General features: G+C 45.1%; 1 long non-coding RNA gene across 1 annotated transcript; it reads right to left on the minus strand.

Moving 5' to 3' along the window:
• Positions 1-1,551: 1,551 nt before the first annotated feature.
• LOC306803911 lies at positions 1,552-23,766 on the minus strand. The gene is made up of 6 exons (XR_013774751.1): positions 23,417-23,766; positions 19,649-19,734; positions 14,660-17,675; positions 5,730-5,836; positions 5,505-5,599; positions 1,552-5,122 (listed from the first exon to the last, which is right to left on the minus strand). It is a non-coding gene; the product is annotated as an uncharacterized lncRNA (long non-coding RNA).
• Positions 23,767-25,466: the final 1,700 nt, after the last annotated feature.

Genomic DNA, 25,466 nt, shown 5'->3' on the forward strand with positions numbered 1-25,466 from the left:
TGAGGTGGAATATAATTTTCCCAGCTTCCCAGACATCGGTAGAAAATAAGGGGAGTCGGGGAGGAGTAAGTTTGACTCATGGATTATGAGGGTGGAAATCAGAAATTATTGGGTTCTTAAAGATTCAAATCATAGCATACAGCAATTTACAGTGCCATCCCACTATCAACACAGCATTTTACTACATCTTGCACTTTACTACATTCCTTTCTTTTTTGTTTTCATAGTAATGCTGGTGTACAACAAACAACCTCTTCCCACGATGGAATAGCAGTCAGTTGCTGCCGAGCACAAAGTATTCACACTTGTAAAGAAGAAGAGACACATTGCTTTGGAGTGTTCAGCATGCTTTGAGGTGTGTTTACTAGATTATGTTAAAAAAAGAGACTCTCAGCTTTTTATGGAAGCTAATTATATGTATGTATGTATGTATATGCATGAATGAAACAGAAACACTGTTAGTAAAAAATAAGCATTCTATTGGGCTTTTCATCCTGGAAGCTCTTTGCAGAATATTCACTTATACTGGAACAAAAAGCTTTGTAAAAAATATTACAGGATTTCAAGCCTTTTCCCATAAGATCCATTTTGAGTCTACCATTTATACTTCATATAGAAATTATGTTCAGACTTTTTCTCTATGAAGTATGTTAAATTGTTTTGTCCTGGCTGCACTACTTTGGTTTCCCAAAGAGTTGTTAGTAGTCCTGATTAGTTCCCACCACTGCCAGACCCTCACCTTTTACTAATGCCCATCCATCTGATCCTAATATCCAGTCATACCTTCATGCACCTATATGATTCCATCATGGGAAGAGGCTGTTGGCCATACACCAGTATTATTATGAAAACAGAACAAAATAAAACAAAAAGAAAGGAATGGAGTAAAGTGCAACATATAGTAGAAGCAGTAACGTTCATTTGATCTTCAGGATGGTTTTCACAGTATATCAGCACATACCTATTTTTAAGGGTGGAACCACTACAATGACATAGCTGCTGTTAGTCTGTAATCTGCCATCTCTTTGGAAACAAGGGTATTCTCATTTTTTGTCCTTTTTACTCTTATGTTTTGCAAATTACAGGGTATAATGCTAAAAATCAATATGAGGCCCACTGCAGTGGTGGTGAACAATGGGTATATGTGGCCCTGGAAAATTGAGGGACTCTTCCAAATATCTAATAGATTTCTAATGTTAATTGTGCACTCTTTTGAATTCTGTAAAGCAAATATAACATCACTCCAGGCTCTAAACAGAATGCCAATCGACCATATCTTTAACCTTTAGAATCTTTAAAAATACTTAGGCACTTGCCAATTTTTTTTTTTTTACTTTGTCAGCTATGAGTTTGAAGTTGGGTTGGACTCCATATGGACTCCAGAAAAGAGGATATCTGTTCCAACCTCATTTATCAATCTTATCAAGGCAAGGATTCTTTCTGATCATCCTGTCTACCTGGGTGGGATAGATGGAAAGTGGGTGGGGAAAAAGCTACCTCTACTGAAATTTTGAGGACTTAGTACTCTGGGCTGTAAATGCAATAATGAATCCTTCATACATGAAAACTCTCTGCCCATGCAGAGTGGGATTACTATTGAAAGTGCAAAAGAGCGTGTGTGGGAATCGGGCCAGGGCTCATGCAAGGCAACCTGACCTCCCCTCCATGTGATCCTCCACCGGCATAGACAACAAAAAGAAGGAAGCAACTGAGGACCAGGCCCTGTGAGCTCAACAAGTTATGATATTGAGACTGTATTTTTTTGCTTGAGCACATTTACCTGTCCTCACAGAAACACTCAGATGAATGCAATAAAGTATTTTGTCTCACAGCTTGGCACTTCCCTCATCTGCCTCTCTTCTTTAGCAGCCCATAGCTTCAAGGAAAATCAGAATCAGATTTGTGTTCTAAATGGCATGAAACAGCTCAGAAATATACTCCAGCAAAGAAACCCTGACATTGAAATAGACACTCTTTGTCTTCTTAGTTGTGGAGGTAAAATGGTGACAAAACAGCAGAATACATTCTAAGATGCCTTGACCCTGCAATTTTTCATCAGGGCCAAGAGTAACACTCGTTATCGGACAGGCAAAGTTTGTTTTTTCTTCCCTACCAGTTTCTTAACACTGATTTAAGTTTCACACTGACACCAGCAAAACGGCACTTAAATCACAGCCCTGAGAACCAGCTACACGTATCCAAAGCTGAGCAGAGTTCAAACCTCAGCCCTGTGCTGATACAGAGTCTTTTCTGTTTTAAATTGCCCACCCACTCACTATTCCCAGCTGCCGAGCCACATAACGTTCAAAGACCACACACAAGGTGCAAGAGCAATAGGGGCCTGTTGAAAATTAAAGTGCAACAGCTTAGTCAAGAGGATAGACTCCAGCATTGCTGCCTAGAAAATGGGGCAAGGAATGAGACAGAAGGGCAGACAGGACCGTGGGAGATCCATACAGAAAGCGATGGGAATCTACACTGGAGTGTATTTTGCAGAAATCCCCTACCCTAAGCTCAATAGATAACAGAGACACACACAGAGCTTCCTGTATGAAGACAGGCAAGAATCATTTCAGAAAAAGAGTTGCTGCTTTCCAGAAGCTAGACAAGATACTAGAGTCCCAGAGTTTGTTCTCAGCTTGGATGAAAGCCCCTAGAGCTGGTCAAAACCCCCTCTCTGTGCCTTATTTCCCCTTTTTGAGCAAGTGTAAAGAAGACATGTTTTGCTATGTCCCAATGCCCCCAACAGACAACAAAACGTCAAAGAGCTCTGGTTTCTTTTCTCCAGCGCTGCTGATGAAAGGATCTTGCTCTGAAATGCACTCATTTGAATGCCATATAGTAGTGTCACCTATTTCTCTTCATCCCATTGTAGGAGCATATTGCTATTGAAAACTGTTGCATTACCACTCAGTGGTGACACAAGGACAGGAGTGGGTCAGCACCATCACACATAACAGATGCACACACCCATTTTTAGAAAAGAGTGTGGTCCTCCTGCTGGCTCCGGGTTAGTACTCACAGGGTTTGAGGCAAGCTGGGGAAAATTGACTATATCCTGAAACTATTCTGCTCATATGGCCAAATTTGCCAAGAGTTTTGCACAAGAGGAGACTGTTCACCTCAAAATATTTTAAAAACATTCTTAGGCTTTGTCCTGTTGCTTCTATACATAAAGAATGTGTCTTTATACATCAAGATTTTGTGCTTCGTCACTAACCAACGCTGAATACTTAGAGGCTGAGTCAAGCTGTACTCTAAGGCCAGGCTATTTCATCCATCACTAAATGAAAGGGCTTCACTGCTGAGACAAGGCAATGTTGTAACAGCACACGGCACAGCCCAGCAGACAGAACAAGAAGCAGCGAAGGTGGTTTCTTACAGAAAGCGCGCAGCGTGTTTGAAGAGGCAGACTGCCAGCGCTCTATGGTGTCATCCCACTCCCTACTTCTCAGCTGGGACAGCAGCTAAGAGAAGAAAGGAGGAAAGATGAAACACAACATGCCATGAACCTTCTCACTGCAACTCTGATTACTGCTAGCAACAGAAAGCAAGTCAAAGAGGCGCTTGAAGGAAAGACTCAGTGAAGTACCCCATACCAAGTAGTCTGAGGTGGTGGTTTGAACCCAGAACCACACAGGGTAGCTAGCATGTGTTCCTGTAATGATCTAGAATAGAAGCACAGATATAAAAGTGCTTGCAGCATTGTCAGGCTCTTACATGTGATCCCAGGTTTGCGCTTCAGAACATGCACAAACATTAAACAAACGTTACCAAGACTGGAATTTTGGTAGTTAACTCTATTGCTCTCTTAGTTTCACTACCTTCTTTAAAAAAAATGGGAAATGTGAAATAAAATATAGATACACATGCACACCATTTTGATCTTTTGATTCCTGTCAGAAACTTAGAATAAAACCTTACAGCACACAATTGTTTGCATCCAGCTTTTTGAAATATCCCACTGTGATACATATCAACCTTTTCCTTTTGATTGATAGACTTTGCTAGGGAAACACAGCAGAACAGATGTGTGTGCATGGGTGCCATCAAATTAATTTTAACGCTCTTTTTTTCCTGCTCCCCCCTCCCACCCACAGGCTTATAAAGTTATTCTGAAAGACATGAGAACTCTAAATAATGGGGGGAGGGAGAGTGGGGATTAAAGCACATCTGAAGAAAGCAGTATAAAATTGCACTGAAAGCAAAAAATCCTCCCACCATAACCTACCCTTGTCCACCCCTGTGTCAACAAATATGCAACCAATTAATGTAATTGCAGAGTTATTTATGGTGCACAGGAAAGTGTAGTCAGGGACCCTGAGAAACAAGGTTGTAGGGATAGGAACGCCTGGGTTTCCCCCTCACCCCCTCCTTTGCAGATGTTTGAGTTGACTTGTGGTGTCCATGTGTCTCATAACCAACAGCCTGTCTACTTTGCAGGTGTTGCTTGCTGTATGGGGGTGGGTAAAGTGGATGAAAGGAGACCTGGAAAAAAGTTGGCGTCTTCTGATTTCAAACTGTGACCAAAAGATATTGGTTGGGTTTAGATATTCCCCCGCCTACTCCCACCAACTTTGCAGGCTACAAAAGCCCCATACTTAATCCCTTCAGATGACCCTTCCGACAGCAGCAACAACATTTGAACAACAGGGGGAAAAAAATTTCTTAGCTCCATGATTTGATTGTTCGGGGTGACAGTTTTGTTACTGTTCAGTGCCCTGCACAAGAGAGGTTTTAATTAGAGCTATTGAGTGGTTTGAATTGGCACAATTAGGGTCAGCATTAATGATTGCTGCATGTGTTCTTTTGAACAGTAAGGGCTTTTTTTTGCCCATGGACAGGAGGGGGTAGCAGCTAATGAACTAGGAGAGTGCAAATTATCTCTGCAAAGCTGGGGCAAGTGTAATACACACTGGGGATAAAGTAGAGAGCAGGAAGAGAACACAGCTTATGGGGCTGATCAAGAAGACTTCCCAGGAGTTGCTGAGCACCATCAGTCTCCAGTGCTTGCCATTTGCTTCCTCAGGTGTTAAGCACTGACATAAAGCACCGACAAATATGTGTTTCTTGAATTGCAAGGAGCCCCTCAGAGAGGCAAAGTATATGCAGTGTTTTCATACTGAAAAATACAAAAGGAGAAGAAAAGGCTGCAGTCTGCTGAGAACAGTAGTCTGCTTCAAAACAAGGACATGCTCATGCAAATTGGTACTCCCATGTGTGGGCTTGTAGGCATTACCCACCTCCCATTCACTTCAGCGTGATACTGGATCAGTTCAAAGAACACAGCCACATAAGAGACAGACATACACATCTGTGTACAAGCACCCTCCTGTGTGTGTGTAGAAATGCCTCCCAAATACACACACCTGCTTTACCTGCACAGCACTGGATGCCAGAGCCCCATGCATATGGCACCTCTGCCAAAGGCTGCTCCTTAGAAAACAAGAGTCCTCACAGAATGGGCCACTTGAATTAAAGAATAGACCTCTTGGGGGGCATACCTGTGCCTCCTCAGAATTTGTAGATCTCCTGAAATGTGTTCATTACAGGGTCTCTTCCTGACCCACACAGTCCATGAAGCTCCTCAGAAATACTCCTGCTCTGCAGGAGGAACACTCCAGTGTCATTCCAGCATGGCCAAAGGGACTTCTGTTCCACAAAACTACTTGTTAGGGAAGAGACACCTAGCTAATAGTAACAACACCCCTGTGGGTGCAGGGACTCACTGTCAGCACAGGACCTGCCCCACTCTCACGAAGAGCCTCCATTGCTTCTGGACCATGCATGTCCTTCCCAGAGCATGGGCTGGTTTTGCCTCAGGCCTGCAACAAAGCTTTCAAAGTATTCTCCATTCATTAAAACAAGCTTTTGGTCAGGTATTATAATAGAACCACAGGCCTCCTTCACCTTCAAGGTGCAGAAAGAGTTTGTTCATGTGCCAGCTCCCCAGTGGTGGAGCTGCCCTCCCTCCAGAGACAGCTATTCCCCACTCATATGTGCAACACATCCCTTTTTACTGACGGTGGGTTGACCCTCTGATACCTGAATCAGCCTAGAAGTCCCTCCCCAAAACCCAAATAGGACATAAATGCTAGGGGCACCTGTGGGGCTGTCTCAGGTCTGCAGTACCAGCTAAGCCAGATACTGATCTCTGGCCTGTCCCTGAATCCCTATGCAAGCAATCAGGCCTGCTGTAAAATACCCCTTCTCATTGCCTGCAAAATAAAGTCTCCTGAATGTCACCCAAAGATGGAAATTGCCAGGCACCATGCATCAAAGAAAAAGTTGATTCTTCAGTAAGTTTAGTTGGTAGAGCAGAAATGTATATGCTATATGATCCTTGTACATTTTTCAGAAAACATTTTCAGCCAAACTTTCTGCAGCCATCCCAGAGTGTGGCCACCAACACCTAACCACTCAAATTCTTGAGGCTGAGCATTGGCACCAGCCAAGGCTGCACAACCCACCAGTTCCTTCATTGGCAAAACAGGTAAAACTGTGTGCATGACTAGAGTGAAGAAGCTGGGTGGAATCCTGGGTGTGCAGTCTTGGCTGGGAACTAGCCAAATACTTCACCTTTTATATATGCAAAGAAGACAAAGGTGCTCAAAATACAGAGAGAATGAGACTCTTTGGTGTGGTTAAAAAGAGCTTTCTGTGCATTTCTAGTATGAGATATTTTCAGATCTTTCAGCATCTAACTCTCTTTCTAAACATAACCTTCTTTTAAAAAACAAAACAAAACAAAACAAAATTTTCTGACTTTTTAAAGTAGGTGACATACGTTATGTTATTATTACCTAGGATACACGTAGCCCAACGTATTTGGGAAATAATTACAGGCCAATGCAAACAGACTGTTTGTGCATAAAGAGCTCATATTCCCTAATAGGCTTAATCCAGTGGGCATTTTGTCTGCAACATGAAGATTTAAGCTGCAATCCATTTGAAGCCTATGAATGGATACAAATCTAATGGGCACTCACAGCTAGGATAATCTCATTTAGTTTTCAAGGCAGAAAACTGAGGGACACCCATTCCCCTCAGGTGTGGGTTACTCACAGCAGTTTCTTTACATTATGACAAATTTTGTGGTTCTCATGTCATGCATAAGCGTCTGTCTCATACAGGATCTTTCCCCAGGTGTGCCAACCTCCAGGGCATAAAGAGCCCAGCAGTGCCTGGCAGAGGTCTGTGCTGCCAGCAGGAGTGGAGGTGAGCAGGTGGATGGCAGGAAGGAGAGCAGAGCTGCAGCAGTTCTCTCTCCTGGGAGCAAGCAATGTGGCTGCAGGTGCTTCTGCTCAGCAGCACCCTGGCATGGAGAACAGCTCTCCCTGCCCTTGGCTGGCCAGGAGGAACTGGTTCCACTGGGCCTCAGCAGAGGTGCAAGGGTGGGGTGCTGAGAGAGGGGCAGGGACACAGGCAAACACCTCATGGGTGCTTCTGCCATTGGCTGCTTTCACACCCTCTCCCCCAAACCTCTCTCATAAGGACTCCAACTGTTCCCATGGCCAGCAACTTTGTTTGGGCAGGCATCCAGCATTGCTTAGCAGATCCAAAATGACACCTCACACATTCCTGAAGGTGTGAAAGAAACAACCAAGCTGAATCACTTCACCACCCTCAGGGTACTAGAGGTGATACCACAGACTTGCCAAGGAACACGCAAGGACATCCACAAACATTTCACGACCACCTTCTTTGAGTCTGCTTTGTTATTAAGCAGTCCTGGCTTTTGGCATTAGCTGGAAAGCAGAGCATACAACTGCTCAGACAGGACCTCTGCCTTGGCTTTCTTGTCATACATCCTCAAAAATGCAAGACTTTTCAGTAACAAGTTGATTTATGTCATCCAATAAATATATTAATAGGCTTTGTGTGGATCATTTACAAGCAAATAATAACTCCACAGGTGGGAGGATGGGGCTAATACCCACCAAGCTGCCAGCAGGGCAGGCCTGAGGTTGAGCTACCTGGAAAGAGTCTGGAAGCTAATGGGCAAGAAAGTGGATGTGATGTAGAAAGCTGAATGTGAGAGGGAATGTTGTGAGAAGCTGGCAAAATGTACAGGTGGTGCTGTGGGGCTGGCTGGATCCCTTATGTGGTTATGGGGAACGTGTGTGAGCAACAGCCGAACCACGAGGGAGCTGGAGTGGAGCACTGGGGACATTCTGGGAAATGGGGCCTTGCCAGGCCAGCTTGCCTGGCAGCCATATCTATAACAGCACATGAGCCTGAGATAACCTGGCTGGCAGTATCACAAATAGCAAACTCAGGGATGGATGTGTGGCAGAACCAGGACTACAAGAGAAAACTAATTAGGTGCAGGTTGTCTCTCTCAATTGAGGAATGGAAATGGGGATGCAGGGGTGCTTAAGAAAGAGTTCAAGAAACACAGGAATGGGTAATAAGATACACAATTCATGTGTCTGGGAGCATTTGTCAAGCAGCCCTATGCTTGACCACTGCAGCTGGAGCCAGCAATGAACCAAATCCAGAGTCAGACCTGCTTCCACCTCAGCCAGAGGACAGGGCTTGGCAGTGCAGGGGATTAGCTTTTGCTAGCTGGACAGACAGATTGAGCACCCCAGCATAACCAGTTTGGTGCCTGTTCCAGAGAGGATGGCATTAGCAGCCATCCACCACTGTGTAATAGCTAGGATTAAGTGGTTTTTTGGGTTTCAGTTCAATCAACACAGATAAACTATTAGAACTAAAGAAGGTTCCTTGTTTACCTTCAAACTCATGGTCTACACCCAAGAAAAATACTTTCCAGGAAAACTATTCGCATTCAGAAATCAGTAATGCATGTCCTCTGCCTTAGTGTCGGCACAAATTAGGAAATAGAAAATATGCAACGAGCTTTTCTATGAAGTGATGCTTAGAAGTTGTCCCATCAGAAGCTATAAATGCAGACTTCAAAAACTTGTCAGAAAAGAAGCAAATTACTCAGAATGTACTTCATCTGAGCATTGGCTGAAGGTTTGATATAGACTTATTTTATGTAATTAGTCAGCCCTTCTCCAAACTGAGAGAAATCTATCTCGTCTTTAACATTTAATTGTACCTCAGATCACCCATAAACCAGCAGAGGCTGTGCTTTTCATAATTTCTGTCTCAGTGTTGCCATACCACTGTATTTCTGTGCTGCAGCCTGACCAGCACTACTTGCAAGCAGACCAGCTAAGAAAAGGTGATGAACAACCCTACAGAGACTAAGCTGAGAGATATCTCTCATTGGCCTGAATATTGAGCAGTGAATTCACCCTTGTGGCCTTTTCTCCATGTTCCCAAGTCTCCTTCCCCTGGCAGATCCAGGGCTTGCCCTAGCCTGGTGCCAGTGGCCAATGCACCCAGAGCTTCAGGTTTCTTTCCTAGGACAGACTGCTCCATCTCACTTTAGAGCTCCTGATTCCTTGCTCCCTCTTCTAAGGCACCTCACTACAAGGCAAATAAGTTACTTAGATTCTGTGTCTAAGAGCACTTTGGAAAACTCCAGTGTTGCCAAGGTGCCAGCAGGAGGCTGAAAGAAGCCGAGTGTTTTCTGAATGCTCTCTCACAGCACAAAAACATGTGCAAAGCTGGACTCAGTATATCATCACATTCATCAGATATGATAACCAGTATCAACTGCAGAAGTGTTTGTGAGAAAGAAAAAGTTGGGGAGCTTTAGCAGAGCTGGGCAAATGAGCCACTATTAAGAACTCTACACAATTTGAGCTGTTTATCCAGTTGACTATTTGATTTTAAGCGGCATCCCTTTTGCTGCCTCAGAGAATTTTTTCCCCCACCATTTATTGAGGTTTTTCAATATTGTTGCTTTGATTTAGGAGAAGGATACATTGGTCCTTTTGTCACATCAAGCTACACTCTCACATTAAATAGAAAAGTCAGGTAACCAAGTTGATTTTCAACTATATCTGCTTTTAGATCAGAACTCTTCCCCTGGTTAACTAGTGGGACAGATCTGAAGTCATGGCTCAGGATGCTTGGAAGTCTAGGCTTGGTCAATAAGCTGATAGGCCTCAAGAAGGGCACCTGCTGTGAGGAAAAAGCTCTAAGAAAAGGAGCAACACGTACTGCACAATAATTTGGTTACAGCATCAGGAATTCCAATGTAAACAGTTCACATTTTTGGGTAAATCCATCACTCAACTCACAGTCACAATGAGCTTGTATTGAAGAGTTTCTGCAGCCCAGAAGGGTGGCAGATGTTCCCACCTGCACCAGAGCTCAACCAGCCCATCTGCAAAGATCACAGTGCCCAGGAGCCCAGCCCCTTCATCATCACCTGGCCATGCCCAGACCCTGTGCTTGGTATCCAGACAACAACAGAGCTGCCAAGAGAAGGGACACATCCCTGTATGACTTCTGAACTTCCCTCTTGCTGAGATTTCCCATGAAGCCTGAGAACCTCTGCACTAACTGGACAGCCTTACAAGAAAGGGCAATTTGTTACCACAGGAGCATATTTCACAAGCAGCACCATGCTAAACACCTGGTGTGAGGATTCTGTAAAATTCCAAGCTAGAGCTATGGTCTTAAGTTTAACACAAGTGTCTGGGGATACACATCCTCACTTTTATCAGCTGTCCCATTTTTACTGCTTGCAAATTACTAACCTTCCCTTGGCCCCATCTCCTCCATGCCTGAGCTATCACAACACAGCCCTTCTGTAGGCCTCTGCTATTATTTCTTATGGGCTTAACAGCAATCAAGTTTTGCCCTTCTGCCAACAATTTAACTGAGCATACAAGCATTGCCAGTTTCCTTTAGTGCTTAAGGAGCAACTTTCCCATATAGCCATTGCTGTTTTCCAGAGATTTATCACAGGAATCATCTCCAATTGCCACAATCAGGACTAAAGACACAACTTCTACTGCCCAAGCACAGAAGTTCTGTGTTCCCTTAGCCCCACAATATGACTTGGAGGCAGCAATAGTCACCACCAGCCTTTTCTCAAAAGGATGCTGAGCTAGTCTGTCATTAGTGTGTTACTAAGCAAAATAAGTAGGTAATTTTCCAACAGCGACTAAGTTCAATTCTGAATTGGAGGTGGGATTCCTACACTTGCCTTCATGATTTCTGTGATGATATTTCATGTCCCCCCCTCTCCACCTATTTCATCTCTCCAAGCTGAAACAGCCTAGGAAGGGACTGATCCACTTTGCCACTCACACAGTGTCTGCACTGCCAAATCAGCACCAATGGCTATGCCCTTTGTCATCACCAGGACAGCAAGAATCCAGCCTCACCTTCACATCCACAAGTGAGCCTTTGGGCTGCAGGGATCTAGGGAGTGCAAAGCTGTGAATCTCAGCAGGTACCTACACTGCACTCCTGCCATGTTGCCCAAGTCACAAGACAGGCAGGGAAAGGATTTCCAGCGAGGAAGAAAGAGCATAATAGAATCCAGCAGAGGCACTGGTATTTATGGCAGTTCTCATCAAGTTCCACCCTTTGCCTTGCATCATTCTTATGAGTAGGAAAAGATATCAGTAACTTTGCCTACTCTCTGCATGTAACTCCCCTGCTTGGATGCAAAAAGCCAGACTGCCACAAGGAACATAATTTAAGAGCATCTGACCTCAGGCTTGGTATTTTGGGCCCATTGTACAACCCCCTGTCTGTATCACTGTACATAGAGAGTACATAATTGTGAAGCAGCATTTTTGCCTTCTGAATAAAATCCATATAATACCCAAGAGATATTTCCTGTTCTCAGCACTTGCATCATTAACTTTCCTGCTTGTTTTGACCATTTATCTCTCAAGCTGAAGTGTCTAGAACTGGGAAAACCACAGCCAAGGAATGCCATTAATACAAACATCACTAATATTTATGATGGACACTCGAAGAAAAGTATTCCACAATGCATTATCTTGTTTTCCACATAGCTCAGTAAGAGCTAGAGTGCCTCAGAGCTCTATTCTGCTTCGGCTCCCTTCCATTTTTCTCCAAGCAGCGAGGGCACCTCAGAGCAATGAGGATTTTCTGGCCCTTTAACAATCCCCTTGTCCGCCAGACTTCCTCCTTTCATAGCCCCCATGTGCCCCCTCCCCTCTTCCCCAGGGCTAGTTAATATGTGCCAAATCCTGACACCCTGAATGGTTTCCCAACGCCGACACTAATCACGTTTTCGGGAGCAGGTCAGCAGTGAAGGAGCTGAAATTCGTGTGAAAAAGTCCCTGGGATGGCCCCGGTGCCTCACACCTGCATGCCCTATTCATCTGCACTGTTTACACATTGTCATCCACAATTAATTCTTTCCAGGGACGCTCCACTGCCTGCCCTCCCATTGCACAGGGACCCCATTCTGAGCTGTTGTGTCTGTTAAATTGAGCATGGGGTGCTGCGATTAAATTAAGTTTTGTGGCACTCTCTCTCTTTCTCTCCCTCCCTTCCCTTCTCTTTTCTCTCCATTAATAACGATGCCTGATGGAAGATTGCTGGCACTAGAGTAAAGAAGTAATTACAGGCACTAAAAGTAGGGGAAGAAAAGTTGCTGTGTGGAAATGTGAATGGGGACATCTTTTCTGGCTAGCCGACATTTCTCTCAGCCCGAGGTGGGAACCACAGCCGCATGCAGTTCCAGGGTACAAGCAGCAGAAAGGAGAGGAGGGCATGGGGGCACACGTGATTATCTCCCAGAGAGCAAACTGCCAAAATTTGGATCTGTGAGAGTCTTCAGCCCCTGGCCTGAATGTAGGTTTTCTTCAGCAATTGACATTCTTACCTTCTACTGCAGCCACATTTGTGCATGTACACGGCATACACCAGCCTGGCTGCTCTTCTCACAAAGTATGTGTCATACCCAAAGGCACAGGGGGAAATTCCCTGGCCAACAGGCTAGCAAGCCACCTCCTCACACTGGCACACTTCTGCATAAAACATGGAATAAGAATTGCTCACTGGAGATGAGGAGAAAAACAAGAGGGCAAGAATTTGACCAGCTTCTGCAAAACCTCAAGGCAGCAGCCTTTTTTTTGCCAAGTATTTTGCTCATGCATGAAGTGGACAACTGGTTTTTATTACTGGGAGCTCTTCAAAGTTGAAGAGCCATTTTTGCTGAAAACAGAAGCATGCAGTTTTCCAAGCAAGTGGAGCTGGGTGGATTTGGTTTGACATCTTTGTTCAGCTACCTGCAGGACTCACTGCCACAACAGGCTGCAGTCCCACAGCACATGGAGTGTCCCCTTGGTAAGAAGGGCAGAGCTCAGACCCTTCCAGCCAGCAGCATGGATTAGAGTTACAGCCTAACTAAAGAGCAACCTCTTGTTTGCTCATGTCAGCCATATACCTAGAAAAAAACTCAAACCAAACCCAACCCTGTAAATTGCTTGAAGTTCTGAAGCCCCAATATCCAAGACACACATGAAACATAACAAAATTAATTGACTACAAGCACAGTCTTTTAAGGCTTGGCAAATAGCAGCCTCTCTGATTTTTATCCTATGCAAGAAAATTGCCCCTGCAAGACAAAAATTTTTATGTTGGCAATTAAAGAAACAGCCTCCTCATAAACACTACTGTAAAATATTGTTGCATGCACAGAGGAAATCTGCTGGATGTAAAGCACGTGCTACATCTCCCTCTAGTGCTGAACTACCACAGAATAACAACCTAATACTGATACTGCTTTCTTCAGGTGGAGTAGAGGCTTTTCTGCAACAATCCACGATTAAACTGCATAAAAAATCCTGAAGGGTGGCTGCCACATGTGAAGCCACCTTTATGGGATGACTGCTCTACAGAAGATGGATTCACATGGGCTGAGAAGTGCTAGAGTCCTTAAAATTAACAAGATTTTGATACTTCCTAAATGCCAGTGTGAATCCAGGACAAATTTGTTTCATTTAGCAAGTTTCCTTATTTCTTCTGTACTTCCTCTTAAAAATAGGGAACGGTACACATCACACACCTGATCAACACCTATCCCATGGCAGCCTGGGCAAAACAGTCCATCCAAGAGCACCAGCTAGGATTATTACCCTCCCAATCATCCTCCACCACAGCAGCCATGGTATTGCAAGCCTTATTCTGGTAAGGAGCCCGGCTGGGCTGGGCAGGGAGCACCAGCTTTCATCAGCTGCCTGTACTCCATCACGTTTCCTGCCTCACCTGCAAGGACCTCTGAAGGTGCACCAGCCCCACAGGTCTCCAAGGTGCTCGACAGCTCACACCAAAACCATTCTGACTGCAGTCCCAGTTCTCAAGCACACATGGCAATGTGTGTTGCATGGCCCAGACTCTCCCATGCTTAGTGACACAGAGCCCTGCAGGTGACCAGTCTGCATTTACCTTGCATCCTTCTGTGCAAGAGTCACAGCTTGTTTACAGGAGAGGGGAGAAGCCAGAGAGCACTCAGGCATCAGGGAAAGTTAGACCCAAAGAAAGCCCTGGGGACTGGAGAGAGCAGAAGCAGGCTGGCTTCAGCAGGTTACCTGGGTCAGGCAGGGTGGAGCTCAGGATTTACAATCAGCCCAGGCAAGGATCCTGGTCTTGCCAGCATCCCCAGCTGGATGTGGGAGCGCAGCAGTACACCACAACACCATGGTCCTCACCCCATCCTTCCTCATCAGCTGACAGAGCCTGTTCACACAGTCCTTCCAACCTGATACTACAGGCACAGAGCACACAATTTTTATCAAAATACCTCCATGGTCTTCTGGCAAAAAACATCATCCCCTGGCAGAGTGGTGCAGCTGAGGCTCCTGTACCAGCCAGCCATGTTTCACCACCAGCTGCAAACACTCTCTGCCTCCTCTTTTTATTCACCCTTTAGGAGCAGTAAGCTCAGTCCTTCTTTCCAGGTGGGTGAAACTTGCCAAAGAGCAGCTGAACACAGGTCTTTATAATGGAGGTGTTAGATTAACCTTAGTGGCAGGTGTTGAGAGAAGCCCTGCCTATGAAAACTTGAGGTGAAGGCTCTTAATTTAAATTATTCTCCTGAAGCAGAACTACTAGTACTCTTAGCAATATAACATTACAAAACCTGCAAACTGCCTCCTATTGAAACAACGAGAGTGTAGGATGTTCAGCAAATTACACCACTTGCCCAGTTAATAAACAATTCACACAATTCTGCTGTTGGGAAGCGCTCAGTAAACATCTGTTAATCAATCATTAAATAATTAAGATAACTGTCTGCTCTTTTTCTCTGGCACTCCCGAGTTGATGGATGTTCCCATTGCAACGCAGGAGCGGGATGAGGGCAGGGGGAGCTCGGGGCTGGGGAGGTGATGCTAGCCCAGGACCTTTGCTCTCCAGCCCTCCCAAAGTCACCAGGGCGAGCGGAAGGGGGCTGCCAGAGGTGACATGCAGGAAGGAGGCTTTCAATTTTAATGGAAATTCTAACGATGACAGTCTATGCAAATAGGTACATGAAAGGGGAGAGGAAACAGACAGGGGGGAAGGGGGAGAGAAATTAACCCTGGTTCGGATTTCAAAGCAAAGCCAGGAATAATTTCTGGAGCTAAGAATAGTTGCAGTGCACCTTGTTCTCACTAGGCTCGAGCCTTGCATAATCCTTAGACTTGGGGTCTGAAATTACAGCTGGGAGGGGGAGGGAAGCCAGTCTGCATAGTCCAGGAAATGTGGCTGTCCAGTCTGCAGCTCCATCACCTTTATGATTCCTTTGTGTCACCAAAAGGCACTATTTAACAAAGGAGCTGTCCTTCTGCTTTTGCAGGGCCCTTGCAGTTGTTTTGCAAATGAGATTGCTTGATTGGTGAGCAAAATCAGAGATCTTTTGAAGCTGTTGCCCAGGAAAGGGGGAGGGCAAGGAGTTCAATTATCCCTCACAGTAAGTAGTAGGATCTGCTTCATCCCATAAAGAGCTGTTGAGAAGGAACCAAAGCAACTCCTGAACTGACTTTTATGTAAATTCCATCAGAAATCCCAGGAAGACCTTAGAGCCACCTGCAGAAAAGAGCAGAGTCTGCTAATTCCCAGGAGACACTCCTGTCCCTATTGCAGCCCCCTCACCTCCCTTGGGGACAGACCCAGCCAGCCCCCAAGCAGGCAAATGGGGCTTTAGGGTCCTCAGCTTGTTGGGAAATCTGCTCAACCAACGCCAAAGGGCAGCTCCTCCTCTACATCCCCATCACTGGTGTAGATCACATCAGCACTGGTGAGTGGGCTCACTGGGAGATCTTTTTAATCAGAAAACAGTTTCTGCATCACAAGAAGTGCCTGTGGGAAAACAGGGATGCTGCTGACAAGAAATGATGTTTTGTAGCAGTGAACTGGAACCGAGCACTTTGCTTCAATTGCCACAAATTTTTTTCATTTCAGTTGAGTTCAGCATGGGAAGGAACTTTCCCGAAAAGGCATCTTTTTTTTTTTTTTTTCCCCCTGTGCATGGGGCTTGTGGCTGAGCACACACTGAGAACAAGGTGGACCTTGCCCAAACTTTATGGGAGCTGGGCAGAGCTCCCAGGGAGCACAGCCCAGAGGAGAGAATGGGACCCAAACCCAAGGAGAGGCACTGCCTGTTTTAATGTTAAGCAGACTTGAAACTAAACATTTCATGTCAGTTCAACAAATTGAAACAAAACATTCCTACCTCAGAAATGTCAAAATGCTTCACTTTGATCCAAAAAAATGTCAAAACAGAACACGGAAACATTTCTGAACATGACTGATATAATTCCAGGAAACAATTTTTCCTATTTTTTGCCGCAGTTTGTTCTGTTCTGAAAAACAGAAATTCAAAATTTCACAAAGCTGTACTTAGAGCCATTTATCACAGGAGGGACCAATACTGCCCATACGTGCATGTGTGTGTGAGCACTCTCATTCTCACACACAGCACATCCCCAGTGCTTTCTGTGGCACCCCCAGGGCTCCCTCAGGGCTGGTTTCACCCCAAAGAGCTGCCAAGCCTCCAGCCCCATGACCACAGAATGCCCTTCAGCCTGTGCACAAGATACCTTAAAAACAGGGTGGGTAGGGCTGGCAAAGCCATCACTGCCATCACCACAGGGCTCACACACAGCTCAGTTTAGAGTCCCCTCCTGCTCTCTTGGCCTGACTAATTTCAGACCTCATAGTTTGGTGCTGATGTGAATAACAAGAAACTGGTTTGCATAATCTCCTGGTTTGGGAACAAGTGTTAAAAACAGCACCTACTTAAAGAAAAGAGGGAAGGCTGTAGGAATTTCACAGTTTCAGTATTATTTGACCTGTGATGTTGATTTATATTGCTGAGGATCCTCTCCCCTGAGCACAGTTAAGAACATGCTAACATGGAGGAAGATGACATGCTCCTAATCATGCACTGCATGCCCAAGGTGGATCCATGTATCTATTTTCACCTCAGTAAGTGCAATCCTAATGCAGCATCCAGGAACAGTTTGGTGAGTTTGTATGGACACTCTGCAGCGTTCTTGCTGTCCAGCTCAGGGCCACAAACACGGCTGGCTGTGTCACTGGCCCCTTAGAAAATGCTCCTGGGAGTTCTCTGTGCCAAGTAACAGCTAAACCAGGGAATAAAATCTTCCCTCCCCCTCTGCCCTCCAAAGCTTTTTAGCTGTTCTGTTTCCCATTTGTCTAGGATAGCCTTCTTCTTCCAAAAAGCTTTGTACATTTATTTTTCACAGTCTTTCAGTGTTGACTTCCTCTCCATAGCATATCTTCAGAGTCCCCTGGTGCCAGGTCCTGCCTTGTTCCTGTAAGGGGAGAGCACTGTAAAGAGTCTGTTGTGGCTCTCTTGCACTGGTGGGACAGCTGACATGACCAGATCAGCCACATACACCTCAGCCCTCTGGAGCAAACTGGCCAGGACTGACACTCCATGCTCCTCTCTGCCAGACTCTCCGCACTCATTGCCTCAGTTTACCTGATATAGACCAGTCTTTCCTTGGTACCCTCACCTGGGAGAACTTTCTGTATCTTGGTCTGCTCCTTACTCAGGGAAAAAAAACCTTCTTTTAAATATTTCCCAGCTGGCATTTTTGCGAAAGCAGCACCTATCATCATCCCTGGGCATACAATGTTGCACCAGGAGTTATATTTCTCTCTTTTTGTATAAATAATGCATAATAATAATTCATTCTCCTAATTCTCTGATTCTCTCCAACACTTCCAAACTCATTCACCCTCTAAGCATGTAAAAATAATCTTCAGGGACAATTCATATTGCATCTACAGCTAAAGACTGTCTTGTGTTCCACTGCTGCCCAAACAGTATCCTCTGGACTCATTCCCTGTGGGTTGGCAGTAGCTCAGGGCTTGCAGGCTCTCTGAGGCTTGTATCTGATGCAAAATCAGGGTCTTGCTGAGACCTTGCAGTTTCTTCAGAAGGCTTCTGCAAAAGCCTAAAAGAACATGCAGAAGACTTTATCCATCACAGGGCTGCAAAAGGAGAGTGGATCTGAGATGGGCTGCCCTCCAGGTGATGAGTGTTGCCACCTCCTAAAAACAGCTTGCCTTGCCAATTGCTGGGTTTCATCCCTAAATATGGGAAGGTTTTAGTCTTTATAAAGTGATGAAGATGAATAAGAAATCTTCCTTATAGGGACAAAAGTGTACTGACACTTTGAGGAAGCAGTATATCACCTTTGAGATCCAAGGGATGCATTGTTTTAAAAATAGAAGATACTAAATTAAAGAATAACCAGAGGAACAGAGAAAATGTGTAGGTTATGTTCCAAAAGCCTCCTCAGTGAAGCTTCAGACATTGCCATCATCCTTCTTGAAGATTATTTCAAGACTGCACCAATATATGGATCTCGAGTGTGGCTGTTCCCCTGGGCACATATCTAATCAAATGGGGCCTAATTATGTATATTACCCAATTTGGCATTTAGGAGCACTTCAGTGATGCTACTTCTGCTTGTCTACAAATAACATGATTATTCAGTAAAAGTTTCATATGTTTTAATGTTGGATTTTTGTTCTTTGATAAACTGTCTAGCTAACCAAAAGTGCTTTTCACTTGCAAACTTATAGTCATTAGCAACCAAATTCAATTAATTATGTTTGATAAGCTAATAAATATATTTAGGGCTTTTTGTGCTATGCTCAGTCACCTTTAGAAAACACTTAATCATTAGTCACCAAAAAATGAAATGTTCTCTTTTTTCCAAGGATGAGAGCACTCCAAAAACTTCAGTTTAACATTATAAATTACAATGCTATTTGCTTTAAAAATAGATTTTAAAATTGATGCTTGCCTTCAGCTTCAAGAGTGAAAACAGATTCTTTATATATGCCTGGGATTTGTGGGAAAAGCAAGGAATGTTTCAGAATCATGTCAGAAAAACGTTGGCGATGCTCATTCTCATGCCCCCACTATATTAAAAATGTGTTCTCCTGCCCTGCTACAGTGCCCCAGACACAAGCAGAAGGCAAGATTTTTTCCTGTGACAGCCACAGAAGAGGAGATTGTCAGGAGGACAGAGGGATGGGTAGTGACAGAGGCTGCAGAGCTGGGCCATGTTTGAAATAATCTGTGACAATAAGACAGGAGACAAGACTGGAGAGTTGGGTCCAGGTCCTGGGGAGAGGAGCAATCCTACCTGTGCATACAGCAATGTGCTTTCCTTCTCTGTGTTTCTGCTAACTTTACTTCACTTTTTTTCTTATAAGTATATTTAGGAAAAGGACAGAGAAAGACCCCTCTGGAATTGTGTTGTTTTACCTTCAATCCCACACAGCTGCTGGAAGGACACGTGGTTGGGAGAACCTGCCAGTCAGAGCAACCTCTTTCTTCCCCTCTTCCGTGCACTGAAATGATAATGGGAGAAAAAAGAGACCTTGCAAGTAAATCACCAGGTGACCAGAAGCACATCAACCTCCCCTGACAAGGATCCCTCAATTCTGCAAGAGAGAAACATGCAAAGTGCAGAGTTGAGTACAGGAATGAAACAAACTCCTGAGCTGCAGGAGGAACTGGTAGAAAGGACAGAAAACCACCCAAGCTGGAGGTGTCTAGTCAAGACTGTCAGTACAAAAGTGTCTGTACCAGAGTCAGCATGAGCAGGTCAGACCATGACAAGACAGAGGAAGTACTTGGCAGGATGAACCATGGAATGTCCAGATGAGAGATCACTGATATCAGCACGAGGTGTGGAAGGTTGGCTTTGGCACAATTCTCTTAGAAACCCACTGGTGAGCACAGCTGCTAATCAGAAAGAAGACAGGGACCCTTTTTTGCAGCCCCAGTGTGGATGTATGAAAGATCTCCAGCTGCCCTCTATCCTCAGCACCAGGATACTTGCCCAACCACTAGGCAGGTGGTCTGCAAGGGCAGGACTTACCTGCTGCAGTGCTGAGTGCTCCTGCTCCAGCTGCTCATTTAGCTTAGGAGGGAGCTGGTACAATTGGAGTCTCTATAGCTGCCAGTGTAAGTTAAGTTAGATGCCATTTATGTAAAATTGAAGCATTAATGATAAAATAGTAGTTGGAATATGGAGTAGCTAAAGATGGGAGTGTATAGTTTAATTCTGGTTGTCATCTGATTCAGCCAGCAGACTCCATACAAATCCATTTTGAAATTCCCAGCTTCAGTTGCTCTGTGACACCAGGCACCACACAGCCTCTCTCCCTCCCCCAGCACCCCACATCATTAAAAGTAATTAAACTCTGGTCCCATGGTGTCCAGGTGTCAGGAGACACCTGGTCAGTCTCACCTCCAGCTGCCCCCGTGGCTGCAATAGCAGCAGATGCTGCCTGTGGGGCTCAGCCTGCTCCCACCAAAGGCTGGCTGAGCTGCTGGCAGGGCACCCAGCTCTGCCTGCCTTTCAGGGCACGCAAGGGAGCTGCAAGTCAATCAGCAGTGCCCCACACCCAGCTGTCTGTGTTTTCCCTTGCTGGTCTTTCTCCATCAGCCTCCATTTTCCTGCAAGTCTCTTTGGTGCGCCAATTAATCCAGAGGGTTTTCATTTACTCTGGCCGTCTAAATCAGCAACACACGAATACCCCCCACAATCACTGCCAACAGCTCATAATACATTTTAACTGCTCCTTGGCCTTTGATGTGTTTGCCTTCTGGGCAACATTATCATTACCCTTTATATACCTCTGTAGGTGAATGCAGCCCTGCACATGCTAACTGCAACGGGTTGGCCTGAGCCTGGAATAAAGCACACTGTCCTAAAGACATGCAAGAACTACGTCCCCTTTCCTAGCAAAACCCTGAACCAGCCCAAAACAAACATGAACAATATCCTGGGTTATGGAGAGCTTATTTCCAAAGTGGATGAGCAAATATAGGAAGGAAGAGGACAAACCAAAAGAGGCATTTGCCTAGGGAGAAGCCTTAGTGGGAGCAAGGAGCCCTGGTGTAATCTGGAGATGAGGGCATCATGTCAGGGGAAGCAGATAGTGTGCCATGCAGATATGCACATGCTGGAAGTACATCATTCCAGCTGAAGTATCAGATGCAGGAAAATTCAGGAAAATATAACGGGAAAAATTTAGGAAGGCAGGATTATTTTGGTCCCAGACTGGGACATTCTTCACAACTTTGGAGACATTTATGGTTTTGAGGTCTCTTGTAATTGAAATAGTTACAATTGTATTTCCCAGGGAATATAAATCAGTGTGTGTGGCATCAGGCTGACAATTTGGAAGAGCACTCAGCCCAGCTGTTAGAGATGGCATGGATTAGCTAAGGTTGGTACCACAGGACCCACAGGTGCTTGTAATAGAGGGGTGGAGAAACAAGTTCTCTGTAATAAGGTATTTTTATGGAAAATGATGGGTTAATGTTAATATAGGTGCACTGTCCCCAAGTCCACCCAGTGAGGGAGGGCATCAGCACTTTGCCCAGCCAGCCTGTAGCCTCTGAAGTTTTCTACTTGTCTTGCCAATTCTCTTACCAAAGGTAATAAATGGCTCCCACAGTCACCATGGTCATCCTCCAGCTGTAAAACAAAGTGCTGATCATTGTTGCTCTCCTTTATCCAGAGGTTGATTTTTATATTTTTTTAATAAATTCAAATCATAACTTCCCTGTTTGCAGGCATCATTCTGTAAAGGATGGGCTGGCCCATGCCCATGCAGCACAGACCTTGGTATAGTGAGCATGGCCAGTCTCCAGATCCTCCAGCTCTGCAAGGGGCTTATGCCAGATTAAATTAGGACAACCTCAGAAAGCTGAGAGGCAGAGAAAGAGGATGTTTGCAGCATGTTGGTGCATTGGTCACTAAAATAGGAATGAGCTGTTCCCCACTCCCCCTGAAAGCACACAGGGATAAACAGATCACAGAGAAAAGCTATTGAAACATGCCTGGTTTCAAGCAGGGCATGGGACACTGAACAATAGCTGCCATTTTGAAGCAGCTAGAGCCCAGAGTGCTCTTGAGGAGGTGATGGAAAGCACTGTCACAGGGTACAACCCTTGCTTGTGAAATAAATGGCCCCTGAGGGTTTCTTGTGCAATGGCTGCTGATGTGCAAAGCCAGCGCTGAAAAACATCAACAGTGCTTTTAAAAATATGGGAGAGCACCAGGGGAGGTGGCTTGGGAAGGGAGAAGCAGAGGGAAGAGCCCAGCAGTGAAATGTGAAACATTATCCAGTGTCAAGCCCAGGCCTGGACTTCCATCTTTAGCCTGCCCCACACAGAAATGTCTTGGCAAAAAGGAGCAGGTGGGTGCCATCAACTTACTTTCTTTGTGTTTGAAGGCACTGAAAGAACTGCCACTTGTCTCACAGGGAGACCTGTGTCACAGAGCAGGTAGACTGTGGGAAATACATCAGCCAGTAAAGAGGTCAGCGATCCTCCAAGATTAAAGGCTGATCTGAGTGTGAACTTGATATCATGCCTCCTGAAAGGATTTGGCATGTAACAGCCTGATTATCTATTGCTGTCCTTAAGAGAATGTGATCCTCTCCTTTGCATTGATCCTGTTAGCTTTATTTACCACAACATTTGCTGAAGCTTCCTCTTGCAGAGATAATGGCTTCCTTTGGTTGCTGTCAGAATGAACAAATGGAAACAAAAACATGCTGCTAATAATTGTGTCCTACTCTAATTAATTAAAGCAAGACAAAGACACTGCACTGCTGGGTTTGGCTTGCCATTGCCTGGGTGCCTGGACAAGCCCCAAGCACAGGGGCTGACCACAGGAATACCAATAACACAGCAGTGCCTAATGCATGAGATTTCCACCAGCCCAGAAACTCAGCAAAAACATTCATGAGCAATAGAAACGTTTGGCACCCAAACTGGGATCCAGCCACCCAGAGGCTGCTGTTCTAGACAGACCTCAGCCCACGTGGGCCTAAGGAGCTGCCAAAGATGGCAGATGGGTAAAGTACACAAACAAGCAAAGGGTTTCCAACAGTCCTCTTGAAATTTTTGTGGCACATCTGCACCATGCAGGAAGGCCAATAGCTCAGCACAGGCAGGCAGTAACAGAAATAATATAGAATATAAGCTTTGATACAAAATAAGCACACTCACCTCAACTCAAGGTGCAATTGCCCTTTGTAGGTGTGCAGCATCCACAGCTGGAAGTCAGGCAAGCAACTGGGCAACCTTCTGCTGCCCACAGCAGCTCTCACAAGCTAGTGCCAGAGGCTTCTCATGTGACCCAGAGAGAACATAGCAATTTCTGTATAGTTTTCACCCTGCAAAGGTCAAAGAACAGTAGGCAAGGTTCATTTCTCCTGTGAAGCTAAGAGCAATACTCAAGGCTATATAGGTTGCAAACAGGTTTAGGGAAATGTCCTGCTGACAAGATTTTATCAAAGTTGCAAGAAGACTTAAGCTGTCAAATTCTTCTGAAGCTGCCTTTGACATCTGGTCCCTAAAGAAATTAAACATTCAAGGCCAACTAGACTCACTAATAACATAATAACTAAGTCAAATGGACAGTAAAAATATCTCTTCCTACAGAGGAAAATAAGCATCACAGACATGAATATATTTCCTGCTGTAGAGTTTTTCATTAAAAAAATCTGCTCTTGAGGTGAACCTGCTTCAAGACAACACTGACACCCTTCCTGCAGGTAGGAGAAACAGAGACATCCTTTGTGTCTGGGAGCAGGGGGTTTCTGCCCCAGACCTGCAGCTTGCTGCCCACCAAGAGAAAACAGAGTTTTTCCCATGTATCATCACACTGCCCACTGCTACAGGTTCCTTAGGGAAACAGAAAATCTGTCACAGCAGCCAGAAATCCATGGCAACCTGGGCTTGCCTACCATAAACATAACCCTTCTGCAGAGCTCTCTGTCTGGAGTAACTTAAAATCTCTTAGGGAATTAGCACCACTGGAAGGATGGGGTAGGACCCTTCCCACCCACCAAGGCCCCTAGGTATTTCCCAGTGCTGGTGGAAAGCCTCACAATGGAAATTCAGATGAACATTCAGTGTACTGATATGATAGAAATGCTGGTCTAAATTACTGAAGCACCATACACTCTCAGGAGCAGCATTTTTTTTCGACAGAGTTTCCTGCACTCAAGGTATAAACAATGCCTACATGCCCAGCAAACTCAAATTTAAAATAACCTTTGCAGCAAATTGCCTCAAAATCACACAAAAATGAACAAATTGATTAGCCAAGTACATAACAGTACAGTTATCACTGTTTTCACAAGCTTTACCTGAGCAAAATGTGGGCACCAGAGGCCAAAGACGTGTCTTGTATTGTGAGCCAGCAGTGGGAAATCTGAACTAATCAACCACCACTGCTCCTGTCGGGCACACCTGCTGAAACATGGCCTTGGGACAGCCACTGCACTCAGCTCAGGTTATGTTAAACCCTGTAAAAACACAGGAGAGATTATATCCCAGCTGCAAACTAAGGAATTGGACTTCCCCACCACTGAAAAGGGCACATAAGCCATTTGTATTTATCAGATTAATTTAGGAGGCTGCATTATGCAAGCATGAAGCATCAACTCCTTCCAAAAAGAAGCACTGAGTTTTGGGTGCTGTGTTTCGGGCAGTGTGTTTTGGGTGCTCAGTTTTGGGTGCTGAGTTTCTGGCAGTGTGTTTTGGGTGCTGAGTTTTGGGTGCTGTGTTTCTGGCAGTATGTTTTGGGTGCTGTGTTTCTGGCAGTGTGTTTTGGGTGCTCAGTTTTGGGCGCTGTGTTTCTGGCAGTAAGTTTTGGGTGCTGTGTTTCTGGCAGTATGTTTTGGGTGCTGTGTTTCGGGCAGTGTGTTTTGGGTGCTCAGTTTTGGGCGCTGTGTTTCTGGCAGTGTGTTTTGGGTGCTGTGTTTCTGGCAGTGTGTTTTGGGTGCTCAGTTTTGGGCGCTGTGTTTCGGGCAGTGTGTTTTGGGTGCTCAGTTTTGGGCGCTGTGTTTCTGGCAGTGTGTTTTGGGTGCTCAGTTTTGGGCGCTGTGTTTCTGGCAGTATGTTTTGGGTGCTGTGTTTCGGGCAGTGTGTTTTGGGTGCTCAGTTTTGGGTGCTGTGTTTCTGGCAGTATGTTTTGGGTGCTGTGTTTCGGGCAGTGTGTTTTGGGTGCTCAGTTTTGGGCGCTGTGTTTCTGGCAGTGTGTTTTGGGTGC

This window comes from Erithacus rubecula (genome assembly GCF_903797595.1).
Source record: "Erithacus rubecula genome assembly, chromosome: 6".
NCBI lineage: Eukaryota > Metazoa > Chordata > Aves > Passeriformes > Muscicapidae > Erithacus > Erithacus rubecula.